The sequence below is a fragment of the Dipteris shenzhenensis genome, chromosome 14 (assembly GCF_047967505.1).
Source record: "Dipteris shenzhenensis isolate YYH24624 ecotype China chromosome 14, Dip_SZ_1.0, whole genome shotgun sequence".
NCBI classification, from domain to species: Eukaryota; Viridiplantae; Streptophyta; class Polypodiopsida; order Gleicheniales; family Dipteridaceae; genus Dipteris; species Dipteris shenzhenensis.
In genome coordinates, this window is record NC_141609.1 from 9,127,555 (window position 1) to 9,141,829 (window position 14,275).

Sequence of the window (14,275 nt, forward strand, 5' to 3'; positions counted from 1 at the left end):
TTCAATATGTGAATCTTTGTATGTTTAAAAACAAAGTCACTACAACACGGCAACTCATTTTCGGTGCCTCCCCCCGACAATTTCTATGCCTTAGAAAAAAAAAAAGCGTAGCTCAAAACAATTTTAAGTCACCAAACTCATCAGTATGTGCATCGTTATGTGTATCCGGATGGTTGTTGGTATGCTCTATGTATATTGATAAATATATTGAGGAGCATACCAATAAGCTGTATACTGATGCTAGCATCATCAATGAAAATAATAGGACATGTTTTTAGTAGGACCAAAAATTAGTTTGACATGCAACTTTGATAATTTTGAAGATAAAAATATTAAGGACATGTACACCAAGTTTGGGATCAAAATACTCATATATCATAATATAACATGATATACAAATTGGAATATGGGTCTCGTTATGGGTGCCCATACCATGGTAGCACTCCTTAAAAAGTTACAGAGAAAAGTTTACAATAGGATCCAAATTCATTTTGATATGTAACTTTTACCAATTTAAAGATAGAGAATTTACGAACATATACACCAAATTTGAGGTCAAAATACTAAAATATCATGAATCTGAACTTAATATACAAATTTTGATGTATTACAAGTATGGGAGTGAAAGGGCCAAGGATAAGAAACACTCTCCATGGGAAAAGAATCAATTAGTACCATTTACATCATATATGACTTGATACTCTTTACCCTCTTCGATAATATCACAATCATGTGATTCATGAGACAATATTGCTTCTTTCCCAATGTCATGTTCTTTAACTTCTTTGTTGTTATTTCCACCTTTTTCACAATGTGCACTTCATCTTCTTCCCTAGATCTATGGACATTAACTAGATCAATTAGAATCTCTTTATCCAGAACCTGATCTTCAAAAGTTGCTTTACTTTGAGGAGAAACTTGCACCACATACCACCATCTTGGATGATAATGATCTAGATGTTGTGTTCAAGATGAAAATGCCATTAATTATTTCATTTTCACTTAAGTATGTATGAACATATATGTTATAATTATTTTAATACAAAGGCAATAACTTAATTCAATAGTACATACATGTTCACATTGTTCAGGGTGAACAAAAGTATTGCTTTCATTGGTCTAGAGTTTGGTGGACTCTATGGCAAAAAAATCAGAAGCACCTTTCCTAATCATTGCATGGGGGCCATTGTAGATAGTTCTAAATCATTTTACATCAAGAATAAAAATACTAAATAGTCTAAACCCAACTTCTAAGATTTCACATATGGTCCCATAATAATTTAACTATAAGGAAAGAACATTGGTATCATATGTGCTTGCTCGGCTATCTTATATGAAGCTAGCAATGACTCTACAATCAAATGTGACTCTCTTCAAATCAATGTGTTCCATACAAAAATATCAACCATGTGGCATTGCACTTTTTATGCTACAAAAGAAAATCATGAAAACAATGAGGATACATATTTAGGTTCAATTATGACCATGATTAACTTAAGCAAATAAAACAGGAAGAAGCTTACATATAGATCACATCCTTATGCAAAATCCCACTCTCTCTCTCTTACTATTTGGGCCATTGTCTTTAGATTTACGAAGAGATTCTTGTAGTCAATCACATGACATGTCTTTGGGGAGAAAAGCAAGGTCATGTGGATATTGTTGACTCCTATTCTATACTATAAGTCTCATCCTCCCACTTACTCTTTTTGTTTTGGCCTCTTCATACCTTTGAATTCACTTTTGCAAGTCATTGCTATTGAGGATACAAAACTTGAAGATTTTCTGCCTCAATACTTTGCCCATCTTTTTTCAATTCCCTTTTTCTTGAGCAACCTACAACATGATATGATCATCATCATCACTTATGCTAAAAGAATGGTAAACGAGGATCCATGGATGCAAGAAACTCAGTGATATATACCAATGAGTCTTGCACAAGCCAACCCTCTTCCATTATTCAAACCATTTGAGGAAAAACATCCAATGACTATGAATGTTTCCTAAAATGGCAACCTCCTCTACTATGTGCACAAGCAAGTGCATTTGAGTTGTCATTATGGTTACAGGTGTAGGAATTTGCATGCAAAGAAGTGCATCAACTTTGAATACAAATAAAAATACTCTCATGAAATAATCAAGCTCACATAGGATACCAATTCAAAAGATGACTCTTCCTCAGAGAACACAAGATGACAGTAATAACCAAAAACCTCTTTATTGAAAGCATTCTATTTGACAAAAGCAGCTCATCCCTACGGGGCTTTTTTTACTATGATACAAAATCAAAAAGAATGAGCAGATGCTCTAACAAATCCATAGCTAAAGACCGACATGCTTGATAGAGAGAACGACTCTCATAATAGAGCTCTGGACATCTCTGCCCTCTAGAAAGAGAGTCTGTAGAATGCCATCTAGCCACTTTCATAGGAGTCTCCACTAGAATGTTAACCACCATCCACCACATGTATTCCTTTGGACAAATGTCATCCATGCATGAGACAATAACTAAACCACCCAATCACATGTCTCCATTGTGCATGGATCAATCCTACGAGTCCATTAGCAACTACAACCAATCACATGATACCTAAACAAAACCACACTTTAACCTTAGTAAGAAAACACCCCCCCATGAGGCTTACTGCCAACAATCCCACCTAGAAGCTAAATGGGAGAGAAGAAGACTAGCATAACAAACATAAGAGAACATCTACAACGTGGCCTACTCACCTTGCAAATCCAACCACCTCAATAATTTCCATAACTAGACAATTCTCCAAACATGTTACTAACTTTAAAAAGCCCACTACTCATCATAGCTATCACTAGCTACAAACCTAGCTACCTCACTTGTTGAAGGTTCTCCTTTGCTACACATGCATCAGTATTCACACGTCTCTGCTTCATCTTTCTGCTTCTTTATACAATTTCTCTCTATATGCCTTGGGTTTCCACAGTAAAAACATCCATGCACATCTTCCTTTGCATCCCTCAATACTTTTCTCTTTTATTTGGTAGCATATGCATGCTCACCTATAGGTTGTAAAGCCTCTTCTTGTTTCTCCTCACTCAACAAGAACCCTATATGTGGGTCTCAAACCAAACTCAACTAACTAAGGTGGCATACTAGCTGAGCCACGAACTAGAGTAGATAAGGATAGCTGTCATTCAGCTATTATTCATGGGCGGTGTACCAACCGCATCTGCAGCTAACAAGTCAGTGACATAAATGCACAATGGTCACCCTGGCATATCACGAGTGGGGAGCTCGATATCTCAACACTCCCCTCGAGCTCAATCCCAATTCTTGCATACCAAGCAAGTCTCTGAACTTGCGCAGCTTCTCTGTGCCCAATGCCTTCGTGAATATGTCAGCTACCTGATCCTCTGTGCTGACATAAACTAGATTAATAAGACCTAGTAAAACCTTCTCCCGCACATGGTGATAATGCATCTCAATGTGCTTTGTTCTAGCATGATAGACTGGGTTATTTACCAAATGTATACCGCTCATGTTGTCACAATAAATGACAACTGGCCCATCTGTAGACTGATGCATATCATAAAGTAGCTTATGCAACCAAGCTACCTCACATGCAGCCATTGCTACACCCCTGTACTCAGCCTCTGTGCTCGACAAAGGCAACTGTAGGCTGTTTCTTGCTGCTCCAGGTGACTGTAGCACTCCCAAAAGAGAACACATATCCACTGGTAGATCGTTTATCAGAAATACTACCAGCCCAATCAGCATCAGTGTATGCATGCAACTGTATCTGAACCCCAGCCTCATAAAATAGTCCATACTGCAATGTGGACTTCACATACCTGAGTATGCGTCTAGCCGCATCCAAATGCGGTTTCCTTGGAGCCTGCATAAACTGACTTACCAATCCAATAGCATAGCTTAAATCTGGCTTGGTAATAGTCATATAAATCAAACTTCCTACTATGCGTCTGTACATAGTAGGGTCTTCCAAAAGCTCACCTGCATTTGTGCTCAGCTTCACATTCTGCTCCAAAGGAACTGAAATAGGCTTACAGCCTGTCATCCCATATTTGGACAGCATGTCCAATCCATACTGCCTCTGTAAGAGCTGTATCCCACTTGGTGATCTAATCACCTCAATGCCCAAGAAATAACGCAGCTCTCCCAAATCCTTCAACTCAAACTTCTGCTTCAATAGCATTTTTACATGAAGGATATCTTCATCACTATCACCTGTGATGATCAAATCATCAACATAAATGACAAGCAGCATAATCCCTTTCTCTATTTTTCTCACATAGAGTGAGAAATCTGCCTTGGAAATCTGAAAACCAATAGTGACAAGATACTATCCTATCTTGTCAGACCATGCTCTAGGTGCTTGCTTCAAACCATACAGGGCTTTCTTCAACCTGCAAACAAACTCAGGATGAATAGCATGAACATAACCTGCTGGCTGCTCCATAAAGACCTCTTCTTGCAAATCACCATCAAGAAGGCATTCTTTACATCCATCTGATGTAAAGACCATCCCTTTGATGTAGCGATAGCAATGACTACTCTTACAGTTGCCATCCTTGCAACCGGACTGAATGTTTCTTCATAATCAATGCCATATGTCTGTGCATACCCCTTGACAACTAATCTTGCCTTGTATCTATTCACAGAACCATCTGCATTGTGCTTGATCTTATAAACCCACTTATAGCCAATTGCATTCTTGTTTTTACGCAAAGGTACCAATTCCCATGTAGCATTGGCTTCCAAGGCATCCATTTCTTCATCCATGGCTTTCTCCCATTTTTCATTTCCCATGGCTTGCTCAAAAGAAGTGGGTTCTGGTTCCTGTATCACTTTGACCATATAGGCATAGTGAATGGCTGTAAACCCATCATATTTCAGCCTATCCACAGGATACCTAGCTCTGGTAGACTTGCACAAAATAGGCTCACTTCTAGGTGCTCTCAAAACATCCCTGGTCTTCCTTACTCCAGGTGTAACAACAAAAGGAATACCCAACTCATCATCAATGCTCTATTCTGAGCCACTGGATTCACCATCCACATAAGAGTGACCTGCCTTCACATCAAACATGGGCTGATCTACCTTCTCTTTTCCTTTTCGTGATACCTGCGTACCACTATATGCATTGCTTTGAGGAGATTCTCCTGATCTCAATCTACCTGTCCATGGCGAAGTATGTGAACCACTGCTAGAGGACACTGCAGGTCCACTGATATTTTGTGATTGCTGCTGTGAATTCTGTGCAGCATTACCATTTTGTGCATCTACATCAATCATCACATTTACTAGTTAATACCAGCTGCTCATCTCATCAAAAACAACATCTCTGCTCATTGTAAACTTACAAGTAGAAGGGTTATAGCATCTATACCCTTTCTACTACAGAGAATAACCAATAAAGATGCACTTCTCAGCTTTTGGATCCACCAACTTGGACCTCAACTCATCTGGCACATGTACATAGGCAATGCAACCAAAAATTTTCAAATGAGAAATGTCTGGTTTCCTACCAGTATACATCTCCTCTGGCGTCATGCCATGTATTGCTGCAGTGGGAATCCTGTTCATTATGTAAACTACTGTAGCAACTGCTTCAGCCCAATAATAATCTGGTAGATCTTTCTCATTTAGCATGGCCCGAGATACCTCTCCAATATGCCTGTTTTTCCTTTTTGCAAGTCCATTTTGCTGTGGGGTATGACTGCATGAATATTGTTGCTATATGCCACATGCTCTTGCAGGAACCTTGCAAACTCATTTGAGAGGTACTCTCCCCCTCCATCTGACCTTAGGCATTTTATTTGCAGGCTGTTTCTTTTTCAACCATAGCTTTAAAAGCTTTGAAGTGCCCAAACACTTCACTTTTCTTTTTCATAAAATACACCCAAACTTTTCTGCTGAAGTCATCAATAAAAGTGACAAAATAGTGACAGCCTCCAATAGATGCAGCTTTAGTAGTCCACACATCAGAATGGATTAATTCCAATGGCTTTTTACTCTCTTGAACATGCCTAGGAAATGGTTTCCTTACCTGTTTTCCAAATTGACAGGCTTCACAAACGTTATGCATTTCTGCAACCTTGAATTTAGGCAATCCTACAACAATATTTTGGGCTTGCATTGACTTAAGTCACTGTATATTAACATGACCAATATGTTTATGCCAGATATCAATATCTGCAACTACACTGGTCCCATGTGCAAACATTGCTGCACTCAATTCGGGCATGTCTGCATCCAATGTAAACATCATGCCCTTCTTCTTTCCTTTTGCTATCAAGCGACCGTTATTTTTCATATCCTCAATAAAGCATCCATCAAGATTAAATTTGACCTGCAAGCCCTGCTCAACCATTTGACCAACAGAAACCAAGTTCTTGGTGATGTTCGGGACATGAAATACATCAGACAGGTATTTCTTTTTCCCATCCTGCATCGACAAAGGAATTTTACCAATCTGCACAATAGGATGTGCAGTATCATCACCAGTCTCCACAAATCCTGGTTTTTCCATTTTCCTTGCATCCTGCATCCATTCTACATGACCTGTCATGTGGTTTGATGCACCTGAGTCAACATACCACACATCAGTTCGTTCTTCTGCACTTGTCACAGAATTGGTCATATGCTGCATCATAAATAGATGCTCATTTCTGTCATCACCCTATCTACTAGAAGATGCATAATTGCCTTGCTGCAATTTTCCATTCATAATGTCATTCTACTATTTGTAGCAGTCCTTAGCCATATGACCCATTTTACCACAGTAGTAGCATTCAACATTGTTGTTTGCATTTTGGCCTCTCTGCCATCCACCACGGCCTCTTTGGCTCCCCTTACCTCTAGAGTTACCACGTCCTCCTCGATAGGACTGGTTTTCTTGAGTTTGCTGCATATTTTGATTTCTACCACGGCTTGCAGATCGGCCTCCTCTACCTCTGCCTCTACCTCTTCTAGCATTTGAGTAGAAGACAGTTTCTTTTGAAGTTCCTCCTGAAGAAGATGCACCCCCATTTCTCTGCTCTTCAGAAATTAGAAGAGCAAACAACTCTTCGAAATCAGGAAATTTTTCATGGATGGCAATGGATGTTCGGAACTATGCATAATCCTTTCCTAGACCATTCAAGGTCACAGAAACTAGATCATCATCTTCCACTGGCGACCCAATGGAAGCAAGTGCATCTGCAATTTTCTTCACCTTCATGTGGTAGTCATTTATGCTCAAATTTTCTCTCTGCACATTGTGCCACTCCTATTTGAGCTGCATTTTCCTGGCTTGCATATTTGTGCTGTACATTTTTGCCAAAGTATCCCATACCTCCTTTGGCGTACTTGCATCCTGAATATGCACAATCATAGAATCCGAAATACTGATAGATAGCCAATACATAACTTTTCTGGCTCTCTCATGCCATCCTTTAAATGCTTGCATTTCTTGTTGATTGGGAACATTAGGAAGAACTGGTTCTTCTTCATTTCCTGTAATGAACTCCCAATAGCCTTTTCCCATAAGGAAATTCGTCATTCTAAACTTCCATGCCTAGAAGTTATTCTTGTCAAGCTTTTCTGTGACAATCTGTGAAAGAGAATCAGACGCCATTACAGAACACTGCAAAATATTCTCACTGCGAAAAACACAACTTTTGCCTCACACGGGCAGATCTGCAAAACTGATGAAAGTGGTATTTGACCATACAGTCACTTCCTAGTGATGATTTTGCATCAACATGCAACAAGCATGATTCTGCAACTCCCAATATCTTTGCACATAGGCATACGATGCAATTTCTGTAACAACTTTTCACCGACCAGCCGAGCAGTGGTCGCACAACAAAAACAGGGCCTTTTTCTGAGTGCCTGCGAAGTACTTCCGCCTTCAAAACAGGCCCTAAAATGGCCTTGAATCAGAAAAATAAAGTCACTAAGGGCTTTGCCATCTCTCGTAGCATATACTGCCCTCTCGCCACACCACGAAGGGCGTCTCAATCTGAGAAAGTGCACTCTTGCACTTTTGGCTATGCTACCTACAGAGATTTGCTCCCAAACTCGAAATAGGAAAGCAACACTGGTCCTCTTACCAGGACACCGCGAACTTGGTTTGCTTTCTTGAGCTCCTTACCATGAACAAGGCTCTGATACCATGTGACGATAGTGGGAGAGAGGGAAGGAGTCTCATTTGCGGCTTTCTCACATGCACAATGGGGGAATACACACACAGGTGGAGGCTGAAAACAGTTTTCCTCTTCTTAGTTGTGAAAGCCAAAAGAACTCAAGTATAAAGAAATAAAAGAACCCTATATGTGGGTCTCAAACCAAACTCAATTAACTATGGTGGCATACTAACTGAGCCACGAACTAGAGTAGATAAGGATAGCTATCATCCAGCTATTATTCGTGGGCGGTGTACCGACCGCATCTGTAGCTAACAAGTCGATGACATAAATGCACAACGGTCACCCTGGCATATCACGAGTGGAGCTCGATATCTCAACATCTAATGCTTCAAATTTTCTCATCTGTACATCATATAGCTCTTGTTTCAATAAGGCCTTAGAGTGTTTCATTCTCGGGGGGGTTCACCTCACAAAATTTTAGTGTACCACGTGCATTCAAAAGGAGGGGTGTTTTAATTTAACTTTTTGGAAAAATTTAATAGGATTACAATAACAGGAGGGGTTTGTTAATTCAATTTTAGAAAAAAATCATTTAGTTTATAAGTAAAGATTGGTGTTTTTATTGGGTGAAATTTTTTAATTGAGGGGTTTTTAAAATACCCCTTGAACACACGTGATACATAGGGTTTCTTGGTAGTGCACCCCCCGAGGTTTCATTTTGACTCCAAATAGAGTCTTGAATGTCACCCAATTCTCTATAGTTGTCTTTGTAGTATTCAAATGATCAAAGAAATATGCTCTGAGAGCTTGACCCATCATACCCAATGCTCGTTCAATTTTTTGTTCCCACACAGGGATATTTTCTACTTTGTGACCACTACTCTTGGGTTTCTTCTCCGTGCCTGATACCACACTCCAAAGGTTCTTATGCATGAACCACAACTTGTTTGATAATTGCCAACTAGAGAAGTTTTATCCATGGAATTTTATAATTGGCTAATTTAGATTTCTCTTTTATCATAGACTCCATCATGAATTGTCACTTACGAAAGAAAGATTACAATCTTCTCGGGCCTCTTGCTTACTAAGATCTCCCACACCCTTGCCAGACAACAAGCCTTCTCAACTATAAGGCTCTGCATGGATGTTTTTATCGAAGCTATGCTTATATTTTTATATAAAATATTGGCAAAAGTTAATTAAGATCATTTTTTTAGTTTTACAATATTGATAGAATGTACTACACTTATATATTCCCTTTTTAATTTTGAGGTAAAAATGTAAATCCTATCAAAACTTTAGATTTTTTTCTATAAAGTTTCAAAATCTTGTGAATATTTCAAGTGTTAATTTTTATTAGAACATACAAACTTGCGACATCAATATAATAGTTTAGCTTCTTAACGAAACTAACTTGAAAAATCATCCATGAGGCTCTGACACCAATTGTAGGAATTTGCATGCAAAGAAGTGCATCAACTTTGAACACAAATAAGAATGCTCTCATGAAATATTCAAGCTTAGTAGGATATTTTCTCAAAAGGTGACTCTTCCTCAGAGAACACAACATGACAATAGTAACAAAAAATATCTTTATTGAAAGCATTCTATCATACGAATGCAGCTCATCCCTATGGGGCTATTTGCTGCAATACAAAATCAAAAAGATTCAGAGGATTGACTCTACTCACGACATTAGTAATGAGCAGATGCTATAACGAACCTATAGATAAAGACAGACATGCTTGATAGAGAGAACGACTCTCATAAGAGAGCTCTAGATGTCTCGACCTTCCAAAAAGAGTTTGTAAAATGTCACTCGCCACCTTCATAGAAGTCTCCACCAAAATGTTCATCTCCATCCATGACAAGTATTCCTTTGGACAAATGTCATCCATGCATGACCAAACAACTAAACCACCCAATCACATATCTCCATCATGCATGGACCAATCCCTATGAGTCCACCAGCAACTGCAACCAATCACATGATACCTAAACAAAACCACGATTTAACCTTAGTAAGAAAACACCCCCATGAGGCTTACTACCAACAACAACAAGCTTCTTCTTAAGTAATCCCAGACAATTGATGGAGTCTACACTGTCTTTCCAATGCTTGCTAAGGAGATCTCTTTTTGAGGGATCCATTTATTTTCAAATGTAAAAAATGAGATTCAAAATTTGATAGTCAATAATGTGATATGATATTAAGAATACCTCCTCAAGGGGTACACTACCAATAAATCCTAGGTGTCACCTGCGTTGAAGGGGTATTTTAAAAACCCCTTAGCTAAATTTGTTTCCTCAATAAAACCACCCCTCTTTACTTATAAACTAGCAGTTTTTTTTTCTAAAATTGAATTAAGAAACCTCTCTGTTATTGTAATCTTGCTAAAAGTTTTCCAAAGTGGGATTAAAATACGCCTCCTTTTTTAATGTACGTGGTACACTAAATTTTTTGGAGGTGAACCCCCCAAGAATACCTCACAATGCCACGATCATGTAGATAACTTTTTAAATCTCTTTTGATAAGCATTCTTTCACCAAAGTTGGGAGGATAAACTATCCAAGAAATAAATCAAAGAATTTACAGCAATGCATCATGATCCTAAGGGCGCTCAAGCATTAATATCAAATTTTGAAACATGGAGAATACTTATAGGAACTTATGCTAGTCGTGGGACTTGAGGCAAACAAGCTTATTGTCTTTTGTAAATGTTCCTTTCAAGCAATTATATGTGTCATTTTACTATCCAAAAAGAAGAAATGTCCTTCTTTACCCATTATCTTGGTAAAGATCCATGGTGCTTTCATGAGAATAATTTGACCATCACGGGTTCAAAATCACAACTTGAACAAGCTATTAATTACTTTAAAATCATATCATGCTTCCCTTGTGCCTTTTTGACCAACCAAACGTCCCTAAATAGAGCCCCCCACATTCTTGGAGATATGCATGGGATCCAAGAGATGATTGATATGAAATTGACCCTAATAAGAAAGCTCATAGACAATCGATATACTCTTGATTTTGGGCGGAAGCATCTCTTTATTCACTCTCCAAACCTGAATCCAATCACCTTCCTTCAAAGATGGTGGTGTAACAAGCATACAAGTCATGCACCCTAATTATTTTACACAAATTTGTATTTTCCAATAACAAGTCATTTGAATGATGAAAGTGGCATGTGAAGTATAACGGAAGATGGGCCGTGGGTGGTGGAATAAGTACTTTGACTACTACTTTTGTCGACGTTTTTGTGTGAAGAAACCATGAAGCGAGTGACAGGGATTTAAAAAGTACCTTTTTAAAAAAAACGTAGTTTTCAATTAAAGAACGTGGCCTAACACCCTAAACGCCAAAAAACACGGTTCTTTACACCAGATGTAACCGGTAGCATACTGCGTGGTTTGTAATATTACCACATGGTATATGGTTTGGATTACCACATGGTATCAAGCCATACCAAGCGGGATGAGCTACCCTACATGGTCCCACATCAATAGCGCATGGTTTTTTTTAGGGTGCCATAAGACACCGCACGATAACCCACCAATACCATGTGGTAGATGTCATATCGGCACGTGTGCCATCGTGGATTGTCCAATTTAAAATGATCTCAGAATGATATGCAATTGTGGACATTGACATACTGCATGGTGGGGGAAGGTACCGTGCGGTGTAGCTGCAAAAAATCTTATAAAAAGACCCCACCACTACTGGCGTGCGCATACCTGTCACTTTCTCCCATAGTCTCTCCTGAGTCTTTGGGTGAGTTCTTCTATAGCCTTTAGTGTAGGTCAGCTGGTCTAGGTGATGACCCACCTGGCCGGATTCACCCCGCCTTGGCTGATTGTCAATAGGTTGTTTGAGAGAGGGAAAGAGAGGGAGTCAAAGAGAGAGAGAGAGGGGGGGGAGGAAAAGAGAGGGAGGGAGAGTAAAAGAGAGAGAGGGAGTGTAAAAAGAGAGAGAGGGATAGGGAAAGAGAGAGAGGGAGAGATGCATGTTTATGTATTAGCAGTCAGGCTAGGAGATGATTTGCTTCGGCCAATCAGATTCACGTTGCCTCAATTGATGTTTGTAATAGTAAAGATTGAAGTCGGCTGATGGGTCGCATCTACCATTCGGTTCCCCCCGCTTCGATCTTCTTATATATCATAATTATCTATGTACATAGGTGTCAATAGAGCCGGGTTTTATCCCAATGATGGCTTACTTTAGCCGATCAATTCATCTCAATAAAACTCTTCCCAATTGGAAGGAGATTGGAAGTGTGATTGGCAAAGGTAATGTAGATGATCTTGATTATGTGATGCTATTATATGTTTCTTATCCTTACCTCCACTAGCTGATAGATTGAAACTCAATAGTGCCTTTACAAAATTGGCTCTATAATAGTAGATCACATAGTGATTGCTATAGTAGTGGAATATAATAATATTGCCTTGGAAAGTTAGTAGTTTATTCTAAGGATCGAAAGTCATGTGAAAGTTATTTAGAAATGTTAATCATGTTTCATGTTGCATGTTGCTTTTGAGTGGTTTAGTTTATAGTAGCATTGCAAATTTGCATGTGTCACTTTGGGTGCTTTTTATTTTGAAGTTTGAGAGCTTACAAAATGATTGTTGCATGCACTAGATCACTACACGCCCATCCTTGATGGCAACACAAGAGCAGTTGAAGACTGAGATTCTGATGCTTGTCAGTAAGACAACGATTGAACACTTGATAGGATTGAGTGATGAAGAAATCCGTGCACATGCAAGCTCAATTTTTTTATGCGATCAAATGGTATCCCAAATATTTGACCTTATGTACAATTCCTTTTGGGAGTTTCACAACTTACAAGTATTCAAGTGTTGTTCTTATCCATGGCATCCCTCCAATCTGAAAATTTTATAGCCTCCTCAAAACTTGATGGCTCAACATGTTGCACTTTGCTAACCATGTATACATAGTGCATCCTCATAAATCCATTGTAAGTCAATATGTCAATGGGATGTCTCACCCTTTTCGATCTTCTTAAGGGCTGTGTATTTGCCATTGACTTTCTAGCATGTGGCGGAACATACTTTGAAGCATGCTTGGTCTCTTGAGCCTTCACAAGCTGTAAATCACTCTCTTCATCATTATTGTCATCCTCAATACTCTCTTCCACTTCAACTTTTGCTTGCCTTTCTCCACATGCTTACTCCCCCTCAATCTACCACTCCATGGGCTCACACTATCAACACTTCCTCATGTTGTGATGGTAACTTGATAGCTCTTGGCTCTAATTTCTTCCTTAACCTTAACTCACTTGGAACATGCACATAGCAAATGTAGCCAAACACTTTCAAATAAGCCAAGGTTGTCTTGTACTCATAAAGATTTTCAAAAGTTGTCAACCCATGTATGGCATCTGTGGGTGTTCTATTCATGATATACATGGCCATATGCATCGCTTCAGCCCAAAAATGCAAAGGCATATTCATCTCATCCGTCAATGCTCTAGCCATGTCACCAATCACTCTATTCTTCCTTTCTGCAATGGGGTTTTGTTGAGGAGTGTATCTACAAGTGACCCATCTCTTAATGCCTTGAGCATCTAGAAACTCATCAAACTCATAGGACGCATATTCCCCACCATTGTCCGTATGAAAGCACTTGATATAGCATCCAAGCTCCTTCTCTATCATTATTTTGAATTGGAAAAACACTTGAAAACCATCACTCTTGGCTTTCAAAAAATAGACCCATGTCATCCGGCTATAATCATCTATAAAGGTGATCTGATATCTTGCTCTCCCAGGCATTGTATGATCCGTTGGTCCCCAAATATCTAAGTGAACTATTTCCAAATGTATTTGCTCATTCTCCCCCTCTTTGGAAATGACAATCGTGTTTGTTTGGCAAATTGACATGCAGGGCATACATGATTGAAATCCAAGTGACCAAATGTGGAAAGCCCTCTCACCAATTCTTTTGCTTGCATTTCTTTCAAACGTCTATAGTTGATGTGCCCAAGTCTTTTGTGCCAAACTTGAGCCTCGTGATCTTGTTTGTGACCATTATTGGCATACATATCTTGCTATAAATGAGGCTTTCCTGCATCAAATGTGAACAATCTTCCTCTCTTTTGTCCTTTAGCAACAATCTTGCCCA